At 43.8% G+C, this 18,782-nt stretch overlaps 1 long non-coding RNA gene across 2 annotated transcripts in view; it reads left to right on the forward strand.

Annotated features, from left to right (window-relative positions):
• Window positions 1–18,782, forward strand: part of LOC132540890 (uncharacterized) — a 705,707-nt gene that overhangs the window by 253,215 nt on the left and 433,710 nt on the right. The window contains exon 2 of one of the 2 annotated variants that reach the window (XR_009552037.1): window positions 2,537–2,591. This is a non-coding gene — a long non-coding RNA (uncharacterized LOC132540890). The remainder of the gene's footprint in view (window positions 1–2,536; window positions 2,592–18,782) is intronic. The other variant, XR_009552038.1, reaches the window with a different exon arrangement.

Genomic DNA, 18,782 nt, shown 5'->3' on the forward strand with positions numbered 1-18,782 from the left:
AGTGGAGAGCACACCTGGACTTTATGGGGATATGGAGGGGTGGGGGGAGAGTGAAAGGGGGGGGAAATGACTTCCAGGAAAGAGGTATCACTGGCCAGCTCCACCCAGGGCCTCCTTTCTTAACCCTTTACATGCAACCCCTACAAGGTGTATAAGGTGTCCTGAGGCTCTGAGCTCATCCTCTCATTCCAAGACTCAGACCTGCCTTTTGTGCCATAACCAAAGGCACCACTGTTTGGGCTCCAGCTGTAAATATATTGCTTGGTGCTTGCCCATCTGCACTCTGGCAAGCAGAAGCTTCCTTCAAATCACAGGTCACATGCTGATAGCTCTGGGAATCCTTTAACCACACAGATATGTTTTATCTTGCTCCTTCAGAGTTAAAAAAAAAAAAAAAGATAATGCTCAGCTTTTTACAATTTGTGGCATTTATGACAAAAATGTGTTTTTGGTAATTTTAGAACATTTAATTTGTCTGGGGCTACAGGGGTTGAATAATTGCATGTCAGTGTTTGGTAAGGATCAGCTAATGGCCCGTGGACTGTCATTTGTCACATTTCTAGCTGGTTGCTTCCTTTATCTTGGTTAGTCCTAGTCTCTGGAGTCTTTTGAGTTTTCCACCCCTCAACCTAAAAGTCAGTCTGCCTCAAAACACTTTTCTCTGATAGAGTGTCAAACAACACAAGAATCATAATTTGAACCTGAAGGAGTGAGGCAAGAGAAAGAGGAAGGATTACCCAGGAAATCTATTTATGTTTCATTTAACTTCTTCCCTATCCCCTCCATTTTCTATTTTCTTCTCTCATAGGTAACTTAATTCAAACCAGAGTATTATGAGGCAGGTGCCGGAGGCATGCTGTGCTTGTCTCAGGAACACTGGGTTAACTGCGGTGGTGCTCAGTCCTGACCACACTAAATTCTCTAGTCACTTAGCCATGCCAATGCTTGGCTCCACCCCAGAGCCACTGAGTCACTCCTTGACGGTAGGACCTGGACACTAATACACATTAAGATCCCTTTACTGTGGACGGAGGTGTCAGGCAATGGCAGAAACTGTGGAGAGGCACATGTTACCATGCACAAGGACCAGGGTTCAAACCCCCAGCTACCATCTGCTGTTGGGGGAGGGCTTCACGGGCAGTTGAGTAGTACTACAGGTGCCTTCTCCCTACCCCATATTTCTTTGTTTTTATTGGAAAAGAAGGAAAAGAACAAAAAAGGCCACCAGGAATGGTGGAGTTGTCACTAAGGCATAGAGTCCCAGCAGTAACCCTGGTGGCAAAAACAAATGAGCAAAGTCCCACAGTCCCTTCAGTGAGTCTAATGTGCATTCTGGTTTGAGTACAACTGGATAGATTTTGGAGAAGGTTTTTAGAGGTTTTTTTTTTCCCCTCCAGGGTTATAACTAGGGCTTGGTGCCAGCCCTACGAATACACTGCTCCTGGAAGCTATTTTTCCCATTTTGTTGTTCTTGTTGTGGTTGTTATTGTTGTTATAGCTATTGTTGTCATTGTTGGACAGGACAGAGAAAAATCGAGAGAAGATGGGAAGACAGAGAGGATGCCGGGAAGATAGACACCTGCAGACTTGCTTCACTGCTTGTGAAGCAACCTCCCTGCAGGTCGGGAGCCAGTGGCTTGAACCAGGATTCTTACACCAGTCCTTGAACTTTGTGCCATGTGTGCTTAACCTGCTGCACTACCGCCCAGATCCCACACTTTTTTTTTACTGGGGGTTTAATGGTTTATAGTCAATCAAAAATACAGTTGTTGGCACATGTATACAGTTTCTAAGTTTTCTTAGAAACACTCTCACCCTTAGCCTAGGTCCTTTTATACTATCATACATCAAGACCTGAAAACCTCCCCTACAGCATCCTTTACTTTGGTGTAATACCCTAAACCCAGTCCAAATTCTGCTTTTTGTTTCCCCTTCTGTTCTTATTTCCAAGTTTCTGTCTATGAGTGAGGTCACCCCATATTCTTCCTTTTCTTTCTGGGTGATCCCACTTAACTTGATCCCTTCAAGCTCCATCCAAGGTGAGCTGAAAGTGGATTATTCATTTTTCACAGCGGAGTAGTATTCCATTGTGCATATATACCACAACTTTCTCAGCCATTTATTTTTTGTTGGACACCTGAGTTTCTTCCAGGTTTTGGATATTACAAATTGTGCTGCTATAAACATAGGTATACACATTTTTTGGATGGGTGTGTTTGGTTCCTTAGGATATATCCCCAGGAGAGGAATTGCAGGGTCATAGGGTAGGTCCACTTCTAGCCTGCTGAGAGTTCTCCAGACTGCTCTCCACACGGGGTGAATCAATTTACATTCCCACCAGCAGTGCAGGGGGGTTTCTTTGCTCCCACAACCTTGTGAAGGGTTTTTAAAGTTTGTGAATATCAGACTGTGACCATCACTATCTTGTTAGCCCAACATAATAATGCTAATTCTTGGGTAATGAACTTTCTCAGTATGTATACATAAGCTCAGTCTTTTGATTATAAGAGCACCCTTCTCTCTTCTTTCTTCACAGAGTAAGCTGGAAGGAACAAAGACTGATTTATTCTTCATCAAGGTAAAGATTTCTAGTCCAACTTTTAATCATCTGCTTCAGAAGAACTGCTGGGGCTTTAGCAGCAAATGCCATTGGTTTTCGTTGTCCACTGGCCAAATGTTCCATTCGGGTTCACAAAAATGTTTTTTTTTTTTTTTAATCACTGAGCATTTTTTTTTCTTTTGCTTCCTTACAAGTTGGACTACTAGTCAAACAACAACAAGAATATGTTATCTCTTTCCCCATCTTCAAATAAAATGTCAGAATAAGCCAAAACATTCTTTTCTAGCTTCCAAACAGACCCCGGCAGTAGAGGCTGGGAAATGTTACAGCTCTATGTAGAGAAATAGTATAAACAGACAAGGCTTGTCTCTGGCACTCATTCTTGCTGGTTTTTAAATGCTACTTTCACCTGCCCAGGTCAGAACCACATGTGTGAGTAATTCTCACTAAGATGAATAACTGATATGTAGCTAATGGGTACCTTCTGCAAGGGGAGATGGTTTCCCTCAGAGGTTCTGTGTTGGCTGATCATTTGATTAGTTCCTTCAACACTTCAGAAAAAGACAGATATGTGGGGCCCCTCCTCAGAATTTTTGAGAGTATGAGTGTGCAGTAAACCTGTGGATCTTGTTTAAGATGAAAATCAGAGGGCTTTTTGACTATGTCCAAAAGGAAAATGCCTTTCAATCAGTAATTCTGCTGCATTCTTTGGATGTAGTCACATGAGTATCAAACACCTATACCACCCTTTAATAGAAAAGGTTTACTAAATTGGAACTTGTTAAGCAAAGGGAAATGCATCTTCATGATAGAATTCTGCTAAAAAAAACTGACGTTAGGCCGCTTGGGGATGGTTTATATATGCTGGTATGAAAAGGGGCATACTTGCATATTTTAAATGAAAAGGTACACGGGCAGAGTAATTTGATTTCCTCCATTCCAGATGTGTGGGTGTGTATGTGCAAATACAGAAATGTTGTTGAGGCGGTCTGGTGTCGGGCTGCACCGTGGAGAAGAGAGCGGATGTCCAGAGCAAAGGGGTACACAGATCTTTATTATAGGATGGGGGGGGGAGGTTTGGTTCAGACCACGTGGAGCCAGCCAGCAATGGCCGACCACGGGGGGGGGGGGGGGGGGGGGGGGGGGGGGGGGGGGGGGAAACAGGGAGCGAGACCTCAGAGAGGGAGAGCGGAGAGCCCAGAGAGAGAGAGAGAGGAGGGGTGAGGGGGCTTTTTATTGGGCGACAACCAGGGGTGATGTGTAGGGCCAGGATTGGTTGAAAGGGGGCACTCTAGGATTTAGCGGGGCATAGAAAAACCTGGGGGCGGAGCCAGGATTGGTTGAAAGGGGGCACTCTAGGATTTAGCGGAGCATAGAAAAACCTGGGGGCGGAGACTGCATCAGAATAAGTCCTCAGCAACACAGAAATGGATGAGTTCATGTGCGGGTGCGCATAGGATGATGCCTAAGTATGCTTACATCGATCAGCTAGCTTCTGGGAGAACATACTATTGGCCATTTAAATTTACTTGGGAGCATGTGTACTAAGTCTCTTAATGCTACTCAGGCATCTTTGAAAATCAGTGGTGGGCTGAGTTGCCATGTATGATTCTTAGACCAGACTGATGATGCCCAAACCTCCCAGCAGTCTCTGCGTGCTCATCATTAGCTGAAGAGAGAGACCAAACCACTACCCAGCTCTGCTATATAAAATAGTGGGCATCAAATCAGGGGCCTCAGACTTGCAAATTCTGTGCTCTTGGATTTTTTTGGGGGGTGGTATGGGAGAGTCAGCATTTTCCTCAATTCATTTTGTTCCTCTAACTCTGTTCCAATTCATCCAAGTTAGCTGAAAATAGTGCCTTATGAGGGTATCAGCAGTAGACTTTGTATCAGTATTAGTTTGCTAGGGACATTATAAATAACATGATAGAACAGACTGAGTCACTTAAACAACATAGTCTCATTTCTATAGGCTGAGAGTTCAAGATGGAAGTGTTGGTGGCACTGATTTCTTCAGAATGTCATGATACTCTGTTGCATGTCTCATGCTTAGCTTTGGGCAGGTAACTGACAATCTTTACTCTTCCTTACTCATGACACATGGTCTTTAAATGACACTTTCTCTGTGTTTATATCTCTGAGTCCAGAGCTGTCATTTTTATAAAGGCACCTTCCATTTGGGATTGGAACCTGTCTTACTCCAATGAGGATGGCCTCAACTAAGTTTATTAGGTCTTTGACAACCTGTTTTCAGATAAGGCTGCGTTCTAATATCTTGGCAACTAGGACTTCCTATTGATCAGTGTGGGGGGGTGAGTGGAGGTGGCAGTGGAGAACAGTTCGGTTCACAGCATAATCCCTGATACATTTAGGAGAAAACTAGGCCAGTAGATAGTCAGACCTCAAGGTTAAGGCCTGGAAGGGAGCTCAGTGAGTATACACAAGACTCGGATACATGAGACCCTGGGCTTGATACCCAGAGTGCAGTGGTGTTCTAGTCTCTAGCTCTGTCTGTCTTTATAAAGTCAGTAAATACATCTTTTAAAAGCTTTTATGGAAAAAAAAGTTTTCCTTAAGAAAAAGACCCGTATGGGTTGGGCAGTGGCACATCTGGTTGACCGCATGCATAATATACACAAAGACCTGGGTTCAAGCCCCTGGTCCCCACCTGCAGGAGGGAAGCTTCATGAGTGATGAAGCAGTGCTTAGTGTCTCTCTTTTCTCTCTCCTCTTCATCTCCTCCAGAGCTCTCAATTTCTCTTTGTACTATAAAATAAATAAATAAATAAATAAATAAAATGAAAAAAAAAAGGAATGGGGGACTAATGTCCTTCAGGAGCGGTGGATTTCTTGTGCAGCCACTGAGCCCCGGAGATAACCCGGGTGGCAATAACAATTTAAAAGAAAAAGAGGCCAGGCAGTGGTGCACTCAGTTGAATATACACATTACAGCATGCAAGGACCCAGGCTTAAGTTCTTGGTTCCCACATGCAGGGGGAAGCTTTGTGAGTGGAGAAGCAGGTTCACAGGTGTCTCTGCATCTCTCCTCCATCCCTCTCAATCTTTCTCTATCTCTATCTAAAATAAAGAAATAAAATAAAAATATAAAACAAGAACACTCTATGAGAAATGGCATTAGAGAGGTCTGAAAATGGTGGTGGGTTCAGAGAGACCTTAGCCTGGCAGGTCTAATGGCAGCAGAATGGTCCAGTGTAGGTGACAAGGATGTGGAAAACATGTGTTCTTAGCAAGTCCACAGTGTATTCTGAAACTTCCTAGTGGTGTTGGCTTAGTAGAATATATATGTTCTTGCACTGAGAAAATCTCCTACCCCACTCTCCCCTCCCCATTTCCACTTGCCATGAGTTAGGAAGCAAAATGGAAGGGAGCAGGGTCTCTCTTGGGATAGGGCATGAAAGAGGAGATATAACCTCAGGTAGTAGCTGGCTGTGGAGAAGACTCGCTCCTTCTCTGTCTCAATTCTGCCTGGGGAACTGGCTGTTACCTGGAGTGAGTGCTTGGATGAGCCACACTGGTTCAACCCCAAACCTGAGCAGAATATAAGCCCCCAGAGCTGTTCCTGTGATACTCAAAGGCAGTGGGGGAGCAGGGAGAGTCATAGCAGGCCTGAGGCCCACGGTGTAGTACCCTCAGAATGGCCGAGAGGGAAGGAAGATGGGACCTTCCCAAGCTGGTTGTGGAGTGAAACAAGTTGACCTGCCCACTAGCCAACAGTCCACTGGACTCTGGGAGCAAAGGCAAATAGGGCCTGTGTTCTTCCGTTTCTCTTATAACTCAAAACTTCATCATAATAAAATGTCTGGAGATACTGGGAGCCAGGTAGATGGCTGCATGTTTCAAATAAAAACAGGCTTTCCCAAACACTGGCAATGATTTCCTTTGTAAATAGCTTTCACCTTAGACCTGCTGTCATCTTGCATTTTTACACAGGAAATTAATTTTCTCCATCCTCTTTGTGTTTGAGGGAAGGGGATGGGACATGCTGAAAATGTCCCTGGGATTTTTGCAAAGCTTCCATGTAAAGTTTAAAATTAAACAGATGTTATGTGAATCACATGTAAATTGGAGCTCTGGGAACTGGGTCATAAACTGCTTGGGTTGTTCTAAGGCAGGAGAAGTGGATTTGGGGGGATGTAGTTATTGGGGACCTCCTGGATCAAAAATATCAAATGAAGATGGATCTTTGCATTTCAGCACAAACTAGAGAATATTCCAAACCATAAATCCTTCCCAAATGGTTCTAAATGTCCTGAGGGCAGAGGCTATGTCTTCCTCCACTTTCTGTTCTCAGCACTTAGCCAATGCCTCACACACAGTAACCCCCAAAGCATTCATTGCCAACACTACTGTGCTCAGTCATGCTGCAGTACCAACATCTTCATAGTTGACCCTGCTTTTTTCTTTTCTAAGTTCCTAAACCACCAATCCAATGCTCCCAGTGGCCATTTTTCCCTTTCTATTTTATTCAAAAGGACAGAGAGAAATTGAGTGGGGCAGGGAAGACTGAGGGAGAGAGAAAGAGACACCTGCAGACCTGCCTAACTGCTTGTGAGACTTTCCTCCTGCAGGTGGGAAACAGGGTCTTGAACCCATATCCTTGCCCATGGTAACCTGTGCACTTAGCTAGGCACATCACTGCCCAGCCCCAGATGCTTTCATGCTTTACTGTTTTGTTTTAGATTTCCCCCAAAGCAGAGCTTGAGGACTTGGTAGTATATTTTGGAGGTGGTTCCAAGAAGTGGAAAGGAAGGAGAAAAAGAAACTGTGGTGCATGATTGTGGAGGAAGACCTAGGCTGAGGCTTAGAGTGTTTTCCAGAAAACTGAGAAATTTTACACATCTATCAATAATTGTATTTACTTTAAACCACTAATCCCCCCAATTAAAAACAAAGACTTATAAAGACCTTTGCTACAAGAAAAGGGGGATGGGGGGAGGGCATTTATTTTTGCTGGAATGTTTTTGAAGTGGAGAGAATGCCACCCTGAATTGTTCATGCCAAGGGTGGAGGTTGGGATGTTGGCCCCTTCACTGGCTCCAGCCACCCATGTCAGCAAGGAGTCAGCAGACAGCAGACAGACAAGGAGCACAGACTGTTGAAAAGGGGTCATCTTTGTTCTCAGATGTTCATCCCTGTAGGCACTGGAATGAGAAGGGCTGAGAAAGTGAGACTTGGAGCCCCCAAAATCTTTTCCTCTACTTGCTACAGTGACTTCCCTGTCCTTCCCTTCTTCCTCCTTTGAGACAGACTTTGCAGGTGGAGTGTGGGGCTTGAACCCAGGTCCTTGCAAATAGTAATGTGTGTGCTCAACTGAATGTGTCACCACCTGCCCCCCCATCTTGATTTCATATGTGTAGCCTTGAGGATTGTGAGGCCGCACTTTTTAGTATCTCAGTGGTACTGCATCACAGAGCCCCAGAGAACAGATCTACTAGCTGTTTTCCACATTCAGTCAATGACTTTCTTTCTTTAGGAATTTCAGTGACCTTGACTCAGGGGTTCGAACCTCAGGGTCTGCCCTGGCACTCATTACTAGCAGTGATGTGAGTGTGGAGAAGTGCTCTCTTCACCACTCCTGGGTGGCTTTCCTTATGGTGTGAAAGCAATGATGACAGCCAGCAGCTGCTATTGACAGAACAGCTTACTGTAGCCATTGACTATGAGTCTCATAATGGAGGAGAGGTCTTTGACTCTAGAAAACACTGTGCATTGAAGCCTGGTCTGGGAATCTGGAATGTCTTGGAAATGCTGTTTTTGTCCTTTCATTGGTAAATTGAGAAGAGTTTCAAGGTCTCCATCCAGCCCTCAAGTTCAGGATCATGTGTCATTATTATTATTAGCCATTCATATACTGATTCAGCAAACAGCAGTTGTCAGCTCCTTGCCAGTCCCTGCACAAGGCCCAAGAGAGACCAGTATGAATAACTTTAGTCCTGCTCTTCTTCCAAGATTTCCCTGTTGGGTAGTATGCCAGCTCTCCCTGGCTTCTGCTTAACCAAACACTGGTATGCCTGTATAGGGATTGGTTTGATCCCATTCAAAGCAGTCTATTTACATAAATCACTTTTACATTTACATAAAGCACCACACTCCCTCCAGGGCATTAGTGGTTCAATGGTAGAATTCTCACCTGCTCCGCCCCCTCTCCTTGTCACACCCTGATCTTCCACCAGTCACTTTTCACTCCACCCTATGTCACATCCTGTTCACACCCTACTTGGGAAGTATATATAAAGACAACATTGTTCGTTTTAGTTTAGTTTTTAGTTTAGCTTAGCTTGGTATAGATTGCGCTGCGTCCTGCATGAATAAAGAGATACTGCGTACAACCCAGCCATAAGTCCTGGGTCGTCTGTTACCCGCCAGCCCGACAAAACAACATATGGTGCCTACAATGTGGGACCGGACCTGCGCAACTCCCAGATAAGTGAAGACTTTGCCTACCTATGCACTATGGTCTTCTCTTATACTTATGAAGAGGTTTGCCAAAGCCTCTACTGTTTCATCATGAGAAAGTTACTCTGTCTCTGGAACATTTTGCTCTGGGCCACACTTTGTTTCCCTGACTGGGAACTTTGATTTCTTGTGACCCTAATCATAGAGCTTGGGAGATGCACTGAGATTTCTCCTTGGACTTTCTGGATTCCCTCTCCCATGTTTCCTGAAGAAAAGGACTATATTTTGCTCCGAGCCACAATTTGGTTCTTTATCGTAGACCTTGGGATATGCATGGGGATTTCCACTCGGACTTTCTGGACTTCTTCTCGCATGTTTCCCATGGAGAAGGACTACTCTAATTTGAGGAACGTTCTACAGTACCCTGGCTGTCCCCAAGAATGGAGACACGTGGTTAGTTCTACTCTCCTGATTGGATTCTTTATTTGATGGGAAGACGCTTTTAAAAGTAGATGCCTGAAGCAATACAGCAGGAACAGTCAGAAACACCCTAAATGGAATTTTGAAGAGCTTTTTGGACTAGGACGCCCTCCAGGGACTCATGATACTACATGTTTTGTTTGACAAGTAATTGAATTTCAGCTGTCAAGTCTTCACATGAAAAAGCATCTACTCAAATGGAATTCCTGGAAATCCATTTGGACCCCTGTTCTCTGACATCGCCCACAAGATGGAATGACTATAACACACCCCCGAAAACCAATGTGACCTGGCACGACCTGAAGAAACAGATTCACAGACTCCAAAGATCACTCTCTACAGAAAAGCAGAATTCTGGTGGCCGACATTCCCCATCGAGAGAGACATACAGTGTTTCATCCCTTGGCATTTTCTTCTGTGGTCAGCTACTTTGGACTGACACTTCCATCGGACTTACTGGTACACGCTGCTGTGTTTCTCAAAGACTAACTTCAGCCAGTTGCTTTGGGACTTTATAGACCGTGGCTCCTCACCTGCAGGCTCTGGTCCCAGAGGTAGAAAACTCCCCTTCCTTACTAGGTCATGCCCACAGAGGCAGGAAACGCCCTTTGAGACAAGAGATGCCCACAGAAGCATGAAGTGCCCCAAGAGGCAATAGATGCCCCCAGAGGCAAAAAATGCCCTTTCACCTGCTAGGCCTTGCCCTTTGAGGTAGGAAACGCCCCCCTCACACCTACTCTTGGCATCACACTGGTTCTTGCTGCTCTTCTAGTTTGTTAATCCATGTTGTATGCCAGTTCTTTTGAAAATGCCTGTATGATATAGGTTTCTGTTCACCCCTACACTGCTATTCCCCTGACAGAGATGAAGCCTTTTACAGACATTGACCCAGTTATATATGGCCATTAAATAAGAGGGAGATGTTGGGGAATTGTGAGGATGTGGTTGAGCTTGGAAGGGCTTGAGCCTGAGGGGTGTGTCAATCCTGTTAGTCTCTCTCTCTCTCTACTGGGAGGTTGAGCAAGGAGGGACAGTAGAACCCCAAAAGGTGTGCCTCTTATCAGTCTCCCTGCCTCACAGAGTGCCCCACACTCCTGATACTATGGCAAATAGTTAAAAAGAAAGGGGGAGATGTTGGGTAGTATGCCAGCTCCCCCTGGCTTCTGCTTAACCAAACACTGGTATGCCTGTATAGGGATTGGTTTGATCCCATTCAAAGTGGTCTATTTACATAAATCACTTTTACATTTACATAAAGCACCACACTCCCTCCAGGGCATTAGTGGTTCAGTGGTAGAATTCTCACCTGCTCTGCCCCCTCTCCTTGTCACACCCTGATCTTCCACCAGTCACTTTTCTCTCCACTCTCTCTATGTCACATCCTGTTCACACCCTACTTGGGAAGTATATATAAAGACAACATTGTTCGTTTTAGTTTAGTTTTTAGTTTAGCTTAGCTTGGTATAGATTGTGCTGCGTCCTGCATGAATAAAGAGATACTGTGTACAACCCAGCCATGAGTCCTGGGTCGTCTGTTACCTGCCCGTGAAGCCAGCCTGACAAAACAACATTTCCCTTCTTAAAATTCCACAGTGGTTTTAGATGACATGTCTTTATCATCCTTGGAAGGAGAAAATCTGGAGAAACATAAAGGTGGGATCAGGAACACGTGGTTTAGGAAAGAGGTGATTTTCAAAACTATATTTTGTCAATTGTGAAGGACACAGTTGGCCATGGAACCCCTTTACCCATACAAACCAATAGTGACATTTGGTTAAAATCTCCTTATCAAAGTCCTTACCAGAATGAGCCAGGCTTCATTCTACAGGGGTACCCTTGGGTATACTAACCACAGGCAGGGTTACCCCTGGGTATACTAACCACAGGAAGGTATAGGAATCACATTCTTTCCTTTCAGTTGTTTCTGATAGGTACTATTTTGCATTGTAGTGGTACCACCGTCTCCTCTTTGGTTCTCATTTTATTTTATTTATTATTTATTGGATAGGTACAGGGAGAAATAGAGAGGAGGAGGGAGATAAGAGAGGAGAGAGAGAGAGAACTGCAGCACTGCTTTATCATTCATGAAGCTTCCCCTCTTGAAGATTGAGACTGGGGGCTTGAACCTGGGTCCTTGCTCACTTTAACATGTGCTCAACTGGGGCACTATCATCTGACCCCTCTTAAGTTTTTATTCCATTTTGGTCATAGTTTGCTTTGTACCTACTCAATTTGCTAGAAAGACAAATCATCTCTATTTTATTCATATGAACAAAATTCTATGCACATCTTACTCAGCACCCAGATCTCAGTGGCTGGCCATTTGTCTGATTCTAGTCAAGTTCACTGAACTTGAACTCTTTCACTTATTCACTCAGAGTAACTATCCTCTATAGACTGTTTTATTTTAGAACACCAAGGACACTTATTTTTTTGATATTTATTTATTTATTCCTTTTTGTTGCCCTTGTTGTTTAATTGTTGTAGTTATTGATGTCATTGTTGTTAGATAGGACAGAGAGAAATGGAGAGAGGAGGGGAAAACAGAGAGGGGGAGAGAAAGACAGACACCTGCAGACCTGCTTCACTGCCTATGAAGCGACTCCCCTGCAGGTGGGGAGCCGGGGGTTCGAACCTGGATCCTTACACCAGTCCTTGCGCCTTGCGCCACCTGCACATAACCTGCTGCACTACAGCCCGACTCCCCAAGGACACTTATTGTCCCTGTTGGAGTTTCATTCTGCTGGGGATATACATTAAATATCTGAAGACACAACAGAATTTCAGATGATGTTGACAGGCCATTGTACCAGAGAATGTAACACAAGATGGCGAGGATGAATTCAGCCATCCTCTTTGGAAGGCGATACTTGAGGAAACACTTCAATGAAGAGAAGTGAGACATGAAGAGACTTCTGGGACAGCATGTGTTTTATGCAGTAGAAACAGAAACCATAATGGGGTTTCTCAATGGGGAAAAGAAGTTACCATGTTGAGAGAATCAGAGGCAGGCATTGCTAGATTATTAAAGCAGCTGGATATTGATATTATGCCCAAGACTTCCACTCATTACCACATCTCTGCTTTTGCTTAAATGACTGGTTGGAACCCATTCATACACCTTTATCCACCTTATTTCTTGCCACATGTGCTTATCCTGTTGCACTACACCTGACTCCCTATTCACCTTATTTCCTAAACATTCTGTGAAATAGCTGTAAATCTTACTCCTTGGAGATAGTCATTTAGTAAGTATAAAGAAGAGGGAGGAAGGACACTTTTAGGAAGACTCGACTTAAGCAAATTAAGGAAACTGTGTCAGTGTAGAGGAAGGGAATTCATAGATATTTTTTTGCTGGGGCTCACGTGGGGTGACTTCAACCAGGAGGTAAGCTTATCGACCCTTTCTCACCAGTTCTAGTAACTGTGTGATAAAGAAAAAGGGCTCGGGAGCATTCTGGTACAAACACATTTTATTTGGGGGTGAGCTTGGGTTTATACAGAGATTTAAACAAAGGACATTCTTCAAATACGTCATAAATTACAGGTTTCTTAAAGGTCAGCTTGCCCCCTATGGTAGGGGGTTGGTATGACAAGAGTTGATATGATACATAAAGGTCAAAACAATTAGTCTCCTGATGTAGGCGTTTAATTATCCAAAGGCATTTGAGAGAAGAATAGGGGTTGAACCAATAAGGTGAGATAGAGAAGGAAGAACAAGGCTTGATGTAAATTAAGGACATCAAAGAACACCAGATAATAAGATTTTGGGGGCTTTTCACTGTCTGGTGTTAGGAGTGTGACAGGATGTGTTCTTCCTTTGTGATCAAAAGGTGAAGTGGAATGTGTGAACTTTGAGTGAGTGAGACTTAAAGCAGGCAACCATTTGGCTGACAGCAGGGGGAACTAAGTGTGAGGGCCTGTAGGTTTTCTGTGAGCTTGAGAAATTAACAAAGGGAAACTGAGTCTGGGGGACTTTTACCTCTTGGCTCATCTCTATAAGAAGACAGGCTGACAAGCGGGGTGTCTTTTCAGACCTCCATCCGAGGATGGGGGAGCTTCCCTAAGCTCTACTAAGCTTTCACATAGTCCCACAATTTTTGACATGCATCATTGAGATGAACTTATTTGAGTTTGTGTGAGAAAAGGGAGATTGACTGTAAGGAAGCTCATGAACCCAGTAGAAGGAAGTGCAGCTGGATTCTATTCCTAGACAAAAACAATTTTGCCCAGTAGCATATCAGCATTCATCTTTCATTAGTTCATCTTTAGATGGTTATATGGGGTACTTTGTTGGTTCATAGAGTAAAGACTTTAATATTTAGTGGGAGCATGTGGTTCATTTAATGATTTATTTTGATCCTCAAAACATTTGCTTTACACAAGCATGTTTATGTTTCTTCATCCTTAAATAACTCAATTCTAGAATGCCATCCACAGCATACTTTAATGATGACTCTTTAGTCACATCAGCTGGGGCTCTATTTGGGGAATTCTGAGATTCCTGAACAGACATGATGAGCCAAGACCTCAAATAAATCCCTCTCTCCATTGTTACAGGTCGTTTCTATCAGGAACAACAGAATAGACCCCTTTGTGGGCCCCAGCATGCTGTTTTCTTTATAAAGCAGTGAAGGGAGAAACTGCCCCTCTCTCTTTCTCTCTTCCCTCCCTCCTTCCTTCCTTTCTTTATTTCCTTATCAATCCTTTCTCTTTTTTTTTTTTTAACAATTTCATTTGTTTATTAATTTGAAATATAGGAAGAGAACTAGACATCAGTCTGGTACATGTGCTGCCAGGGATTGAACTTGGGGCTTCATGCTTGAGAGTCCAATATTTTATCCACTGCACCACCTCCCAGACCATGGGAGAAAATTTCTTAAGAAAACATGTCTAATCTTATTAATTTTTTTGTTAAAGATGTATTTTTCAGTGAGAGGGAGATAGAACCAGAGCATCATTTGGGCACATGTAATGCTGGGGGTTGAATTCGGGACCTCATGCTTGAGAGTTCAAGGCTTTATCCACTGTGCCACCTCCTAGGCCCTTATAATCTTTTTTTCCCTACAGAATATTTATTTTATGGTAATGGAAAGATATATAGAAGAGCAATTATTGGGGGTCAGGCGGTGGTGCAATGGGTTAAGCGCATGTGGCGCAAAGCGCAGGGACCGGCGTAAGGATCCCGGTTCGAGCCCCTGGCTCCCCACCTGCAGGGGAGTCGCTTCACAGGCGGTGAAGCAGGTCTGCAGGTGTCTATCTTTCTCTCCCCTTCTCTGTCTTCCCCTCCTCTCTCCATTTCTCTCTGTCCTATCCAACAAGGAATTGTGTCAACAAGGGCCATAATAATAATAACCACAACAAAGCTACAACAAGGACAACAAAAGGGGGGAAAATGGCCTCCAGGAGCGGTGGATTCATGGTGCAGGCACCGAGCCCAGCAATAACCCTGGAGGAGGAAAAAAAAAAAAAAAAAAGCCTGGACTTCACCGTCTAGATCAGGCCAGGTGTCTAAAGAAGGTACATGGGTCTGAGTGGAACCCATTGGTTTTAGAACGTGAATGTGCTTATCCCTGGAATGATTCTGCTCCCTCTCCCGCAGCTGGTCCTAAGCAGGAAGGGTCAATTCTTGTTGTTCTGCAGGAAAAGCTGAGAATTCTTGTGTGAGGAGGGGTGTGCGTGTGTGTATGCGAGACCTGCCCCAATCTGCAACTTCTGGTAACTTAAGGAAAATGGCTAGAAATGGAAAACACAAAGTAAAACTTGACTGGGTTTGTTGTATTGCACCAAAGCAAAGGACACTGGAGTAAGAGGGAAGGACTGGGGTGGGCCTTTGGGGTCCTGGTACATGATGGTTGAAAAAGACTCATGTTGGGGATGAGAGTTTTTTTTTTTTTTTTTTCCCCTCTAGGGTTATTGCTGGGCTCGGTGCCTGCACCATGAATCCACCGCTCCTGGAGGCCATTTTCCCCCCTTTTGTTGCCCTAGTTGTTGCAGCCTCGTTGCGGTTATTATTGCCATTGTTGACATTGCTTTGTTGTTGGATAGGACAGAGAGAAATGGAGAGAGGAGGGGAAGACAGAGAGAGAGGGGAGAGAAAGATAGACACCTGCAGACCTGCTTCACCGCCTGTGAAGCGACTCCCCTGCAGGTGGGGAGCCGGGGGCTCGAACCGGGATCCCTACGCCGGTTCCTGCACTTTGTGCCACGTGCACTTAACCCACTGTGCCACCGCCCGACTCCCTAAGCCCTGTCTTTTATGTCTCCTGAGGCGGAAGTGTCAGGAAGAGGAAGTAGGTTAGGGCGTGGTGAGAAGAAAAATAGCATGGGAACCAGTGGGGATTAAACCAGTGAAAACAGTGATTATGTAAATAGACCACAGCCTCAAGCAATGTAACAGAGGGGTCTTAGAAGCAGAATTTAGAAGCATACCAACAACCTAGCATAATGGACTGTGGAGTCAGGCAGACCAGATCTTCATTTTTCAAATTACAACGAGAAGATGATGCCATGTACCTCTTAAGGTCAAGTTGAGCATTAATAATGTCTCAAGAACTACTTCACAGTGGGTATTTATTTATTTTTTAGCATCTTTTTTCTTTCTTCTTTCTTATTTCTTTCTGATAGCTAAGTAGATAAATTGAAAGGGAAAGGAGAGATAGGAGGGAGACATGTACCTGCAGCACTGCTTCACTGTTTATGAAGTTCCTTCTCTGCAGAATGGGATCAGAGGCTCGAGTTCCAGTCCTTGTGCATGGTAATGTGTAATGGTAATGGCTTCTCACAGTGGCTATTTGCTTGTTTGATGTTCTCACTTTGACCTCTGGTTCCTGAGAGCTGAACTCCTAGTGCATAAATGACAGCAGATACGGGAATTTACTTTTTCTTATCTTATTGATGGACAGGTCATTTTAACCATCGTAGTTTTTAATAGGCATAACAGATTTTTTTGATGTTCTGAGAAAATAATATTCATAGAAAATATTCACACACACACACACACACACACACACATACTTTGAGCTCTGTATATATGAAGCTAGGGTAGGCATTACATGTACCTTTCTTATTCCTTTAAATTTATTTTGGGGGGGGTTAATGGTTTACAATAAAACAGTTTGATACATATGTAAAATATCTCATTTTTTTTGCAAAACACTCTCACCTCCAGTCTAGGTTCACCTCTCCCATCATGCATCAGGACCTGAACCCTCCACACTCTGTCCCCATAGTCCTGTACTTTGGTGCAATACACCTAACCCAGTTCATGTTCTACTTTGTATTTCTTTTTCTGTTCTTATTTCTCAGCTTCTGTCCATGAGTGAGATCATTTTACCGGCTCCTCACTCTTGTTTGAAATTACAGGAGGTAGGAGGAGAGGAGAAGAGGTAGGAAGGACAATGCACTTTTCAAGTACTTACTGAAAGATGCTTTGATGGAATATAATTAAATTTCCAGAGCCGCTGAAGGAAAATTATCAAAAATATCTGTATGATCCTTGACTTATAACCTTTTTCTGAGTATGGCTGGGAAGTGGTCCCAGCAACATGGGAGCTAATCATGATGAGAAATTGTTTCATGTTTAAATTCCTGTCATTTGGGGGGAAGAGATAGAGATTCATGACTTGTGGAAATCTTCCTTATTATCACCATATGGGTCTAGAGCTACCATAGAAGCAGGGAACCATTTCTTATCCTGGCTTTGCTAGCTTGTAACTTTCCTCCTTATCCTGGTTATCTTATCCTGATTATCTAGCTTTTAACTTTCAGCTGATTTAGTCCCAATAGTTTACATTCTTTAGATGAAGGGTTTATTGCTCTCTACCATCTTTTTTTAAAAAATTTTTTTTTTTATTTAAGAAAGGAGATATTAACAAAACAATAGGATAAGAGGGCTACAGTTCCACACAGTTCCCATCACCCGATCTCCATATGCCATCCCCTCCCCTGATAGCTTTCCCATTCTCTATCTCTCTGGGAGTATGGACCCAGGGTCATTGTGGGTTGCAGAAGGTGGAAGGTCTGTTGTTTCCCCGCTGAACATGGGCGTTGACTGGTTGATCCATACTCCTAGTCTGCCTCTCTCTTTCCCTATTAAGGTGGGTCTCTGGGGAAGTGGAGTTCTACCATCTTTAGTCCTATAGAGCCAGCACAGTAGCTCAGTGGCAGAGCTTTGGGTTGCCAGACCTATCGCTCCAGGACTGAATCCCAGTCTCTCCATCTTTAGTTATAGCATTATATAATTTGAACACAGCCTTTTATTTTTGTTTCCTGAAGTATATTCTAATACGTTGTTTTTTCTCATTTCACTAATTATTCTTTTTAAAAACTCCTTTATTTATTATTGGGTAGAGACAGAGAAATTGAGAAGGAAGGGGGAGAGAGAGAGGGAGAGAGACAGAGAGACATCTGCAGCCCTGCTTCAGCACTCATGAAGCTTTCCCTCTGCAGGTGGGGACCTTGGGCTTGAACTCTGCTCCTTGTGCACTGTAATGTGTGCACTTAACCAGGTGTATCTATCATTGTTTGACCCCCTATTTCACTAATTTCCTGTTTCACCATAATTTTGCATGTATGTACTGTCAGTACAACCATTTTCTCAGTGTTTTTATTTCAGTCACTTTTTTTTTTATTCCCTTTTTGTTGCCCTTGTTTTATTGTTGTAGTTATTATTGTTGTTGTCGTCGTTGTTGGATAGGACAGAGAGAAATGGAGAGAGGAGGGGAAGACAGAGAGGAGGAGAGAAAGATAGACACCTGCAGACCTGCTTCACCGCCTGTGAAGCGACTCCCCTGCAGGTGGGGAGCCGGGGTTCGAACCGAGATCCTTATGCCGGTCCTTGTGCTTTGCGCCACCTGCGCTTAACCCGCTGCGCTACAGCCCGACTCCCCTCAGTCACTTTTTAAAACTCAGTCTCTCTGCAGTAATTTCATGAATTAATAGCCGTGCGCGTGCGCGCGCACGCACACACACACACACACACACACACACAGAGAAAGAGAGGGAGAGGGAGAGAGAGAGACAAAGAGAAAGAGAGGGAGAGAGAGGGAGGGAGCACTGTGGACAGGACTTTTTTCTGTTTCCTTCCTTGTAATAACACATTTTTTGGAATTTAGAATTTTTAGAATTTTTTTGAAAGCGAGATTAGTGTATGGCTATTGGAAAGTTTAAAATATCTGCCTTGCATAGCTCATCTAGTGGTGATCATAAGTTATACCAATATTTGTGCTGGCCCATACACTCTTTCTCCTCAGTCATAAAAATCAGAAGTGCATCATTGTATTTCCTCTAATAAGTTTTGGGATATAACACCCTGGCTTTT

This window comes from Erinaceus europaeus, chromosome 10 (assembly GCF_950295315.1).
Source record: "Erinaceus europaeus chromosome 10, mEriEur2.1, whole genome shotgun sequence".
NCBI lineage: Eukaryota > Metazoa > Chordata > Mammalia > Eulipotyphla > Erinaceidae > Erinaceus > Erinaceus europaeus.